Below are 4,050 nucleotides of genomic sequence, written 5' to 3'. Positions count from 1 at the left end.
ATGGGGTAACCCCAGGTTTGAGAGGTGTGAATTGTGTCAAGCCAGGACAGTTGGTAGGATTTTGCAGTGAAATGGGTGGTCAATTTTGAATTTGTTTGCTTTCCCCCTTGTGCTTGTAAGATGAGGCCTTTCGTCATCCTTCATCACACCCCGTAGAAGCTGAGTAGCAGCAGCCACTTGACGAAGCGTTTTGTTGTGTGATGAAAGAAATGTGAATAAAGTGTATATTTGTATGTGTTTGAGCTGTTTTTTGACTTTGAAATTCCCCATAAAGGGGTGGTGTGCACCGTTCCTGGAGATACGGCAATACCAGGTCGATGCGTGGAGTGGACGGAGCAAGCCCCTATTCCATCTCCCTGCTCCAAAAATCAATTTAATATATGGTCCCCAGATAAGGGACGTATCAGATATTAAACTGATAAGAACAGATTTTTTTTTTTTTTTTTTTTTTCAAAAAAATATACTTTATTCATAAAAATTTATCATGAGCATTACAGAAACATTTCAAATTGTCTTGACTGTACATTTCCGGCAGGGTTACATGTTGCCTTGACTTTCGTTCATTCAATTATGATATTGTCGTACAAATATCACTCTTTACATTACAATTCCTTCTTAAATATTTACAGTGGCATGTTTGTTTTATACATTGGAGTGTTGGTTGCCCAGACCGAGGGGCTTTACACTGTTACCCGCCCCTCGGTGTACATTTGCTGGAAAGACTTTACACAGTGGTCTTTCCCCATTGCGCCTTGGCGGCAGCTGCCCCAAGCTTGAGTGCGTCCCTCAGCACGTAGTCCTGGACCTTGGAATGTGCCAGTCTGCAACACTCGGTCGAGGACAATTCTTTGCACTGGAAGATCAGCAAGTTTCGGGCAGACCAAAGAGCGTCTTTTACCGAGTTGATGACCTTCCAGCAGCAGTTGATATTTGTCTCGGTGTGTGTCCCTGGAAACAGTCCGTAGAGCACAGAGTCCTGTGTCACAGATCTGTTTGGGATAAACCTTGACAAATACCACTGCATCTCTCTCCAGACCTTCTTTGCAAAGGCACATTCCACAAGGAGGTGTGTGACCGTCTCATTTCCCCCACAGCCACTCCGAGGGCAGCGTGCATTGGTGCAGAGCCTTCGGGTGTGCATGAAGAATCTGACAGGGAGGGCCTTTCTCACCACCAGCCAAGCTAGGTCTTGGTGCTTGTTTGAAAGTTCTGGTGATGAGGCGTTCTGCCAGATGACTCTGGCAGTCTGCTCAGGGAACCATCCAACGTCCTCCACGGTCTCCTTTTCCCTGAGGGCCTCGAGGACATTACGTGCTGACTACTGCTTCATTGCCTTGTGGTCAAAGGTGTTTTCCTTCAAAAACTTTTCCACAAAGGACAGGTGGTACGGTACGGTCCAACTACTTGGAGCGTTCCGCGGCAATGAGGCCAGGCCCATCCTTCGCAACACCGGGGACAGGTAGAACCTCAGTATGTAGTGACACTTGGTGTTTGCATACTGGGGGTCCACGCACAGCTTGATGCAGCTGGACACAAAGGTGGCCAACAGGATGAGGGAGGCGTTGGGTACGTTCCGCCCTCCCTTCTCCAGAGGTTTGTACATGGTGTCCCTTCGGACACGGTCCATCTTGGATCGCCAGATAAATTTGAAGATGGCCCGGGTGACTGCTGTGGCGTAGGGTCGGGTTATGGGCCAGACCTGCGCCACGTACAGTAACACCGAGAGTACCTCACACCTGATGACCAGGGTTTTGCCCGCAATGGAGAGGGAGCGTTGCTCCCACCAGCCCAGTTTCTGTCTTACCTTTCCTATGCGCTCCTCCCAGTTTTTGGTGCACGCCCCAGCAGCTCCGAACCATATCCCCAGCACCTTCAGGTAATCTGACCTGACAGTGAAGGGGACAAAGGACCGGTCGGCCCAGTTCCCAAAGAACATGGCCTCGCTCTTGCCCCGGTTTACCTTGGCTCCAGAGGCCAGTTCAAACTGGTCGCAGGTGGTCAAGAGCCTGCGTACAGACGCGGGATCTGAGCAGAAGACGGCAACGTCGTCCATGTACAGGGAGGCCTTGACTTGCATGCCTCCACTGCCTGGGATCGTCACTCCTCTTATACCCGGATCCCTCCTGATGGACTCGGCAAAAGGTTCTATGCAACACACAAAAAGGGCAGAGGAGAGAGGGCAGCCCTGCCTGACTCCAGATCTGATCTGGAACTTTTCTGATTCCCACCCATTGATTGAGACTGCGCTATAGATGTTTGTGTAGAGCAGTTTGATCCAATTGCGAATTCCCTCCCCAAACCCCATTTTGGAGAGCACATCCATCATGTAGGTGTGCGATATTCTGTCAAAAGCCTTCTCCTGGTCAAGGCTGATGAGGCAAGTGTCCACCCCCCTGTCCTGCACGTAGGCGATCGTATCCCTGAGTAGCGCGAGGCTATCAGAGATCTTCCTGCCGGGTACAGCACAGGTCTGGTCAGGGTGGATCACCGACTCCAGAGCAGACCTGACCCGATTGGCGATGACCTTTGCTAGAATTTTGTAGTCCACATTCAACAGTGAAATGGGTCGCCAATTTCGAATTTCTTCCCTTTCCCCCTTCTGCTTGTAGATGAGGGTGATGATGCCTTTCCTCATGGACTCTGACATGCTGCCTTCCAGAAGCATACTCTCGTACACTTCCAGCAGGTCTGGGCCCATCCAGTCCCACAGAGCCGAATACAACTCAACCGGTAAGCCGTCGCTTCCGGGAGTTTTACTCGTCTCGAAGGACTTGGCGGCCTTTGTCAGCTCGTCCAGAGTTAGTGGTTTGTCCAGGTTTTCCAGCTCGCTGTCGCCTATGACCTCCGTGATAGTCGACAGGAAAGTCTGGGAAACAGTGCTATCTGTTGGCTTCAGGTCATACAGTCCGGCATAAAAGGATTGGCTGATCCTCAGGATGTCAGACTGCGATGACTTTTCAGAGCCATCTTCTTCCTTCAGGCTGCTGATCACAGAGGTGTCTCTGTGCACCTTTTGGAAGAAGAAGCGTGAGCACTTTTCGTCCTGCTCCACGGAGCGGACTCTGGAACGGAAGATAACCTTGGAGGCCTCCGAGGTGTAGAGCGAGGCTTGCTGGCTCTTCACCTCTTGGAGATCCTCCTTGACATCCACCCCCATCGACTGCAGCTGGAGCAAATTTTGCATACTTTTCTGGAGCCTGGACATGACCCCTCGTCTCTCTCTCACCTTTTGAACGCCCTTGAGGATGAAAAGCCTCTTGATATTCCCCTTGATTGCTTCCCACCAGAGATGTGGGGCCTCAAAGAGGGGTTTCACGGTTCTCCAACCTTTGTAATCCCTCCTGAGTTCCTCGATGTTCTCAGGGGTCAGCAGTTTTACATTTAGCTTCCACGTCCCCCTGCCTACCCCCTGGTCTTCCTGCAGGTGGCAGTCGGCCAGTAGGAGGCAGTGGTCAGAGAAGAACACCGGCGTTACGTCGGTGGACCTGACCGTGAAAGCTCGGGACACAAAAAAGAAGTCTATCCTGGAGCGGACGGACCCGTCTGGCCGTGACCATGTGTATCTACGCTGCGCGCCGTCTGCAGGGTTGCTGCAGACGTCGAGCAGCTTGGCGTCTTTTACCGTTTCCATCAGGAGTCTGGACGTAGCGTCTAGTTTGCTGTCGGCTTTGCTGGATCGTCCAGCCGCATCGATGATGCAGTTGAAGTCACCACCCAGGATGACCGGCTTGGAGGTGGCCAACAGCAGTGGGAGTTGCTGAAGAACTGCCAGCCGCTCACTTTTTACGGCCGGGGCGTACACATTAATAAGTCTGAGAGGGGTGTTCTTGTATTTCACGTCTGCTACGAGGAGGCGCCCGCCCACCACCTCCTTAACGTCGGAGATGGTGAAGTTGCCTCCCCGCAGCAGAATACCCAGGCCGGAGGAGCGGCAGTCGTTTCCTCCTGACCAGATGGATGGCCCGTGGGACCACCAGCTCGACCAGCGCCTGTAGTTGCTGAGGTGCGGAATTCCGCACTCCTGCAGGAACAGTAGGTCAGCTTTTACAT

General features: G+C 52.0%; 1 non-coding gene across 1 annotated transcript; it reads right to left on the bottom strand.

Annotated features, from left to right (window-relative positions):
* Positions 1-276: 276 nt before the first annotated feature.
* LOC140394604 (U2 spliceosomal RNA) lies at positions 277-462 on the bottom strand. Its single transcript, XR_011935921.1, has one exon. It is a non-coding gene; the product is annotated as a U2 spliceosomal RNA (small nuclear RNA).
* Positions 463-4,050: the final 3,588 nt, after the last annotated feature.

The sequence above is a fragment of the Scyliorhinus torazame genome, chromosome 17 (genome assembly GCF_047496885.1).
Source record: "Scyliorhinus torazame isolate Kashiwa2021f chromosome 17, sScyTor2.1, whole genome shotgun sequence".
Taxonomy (NCBI): Eukaryota; Metazoa; Chordata; class Chondrichthyes; order Carcharhiniformes; family Scyliorhinidae; genus Scyliorhinus; species Scyliorhinus torazame.
This window is presented reverse-complemented; position numbering and strand designations above follow the sequence as displayed.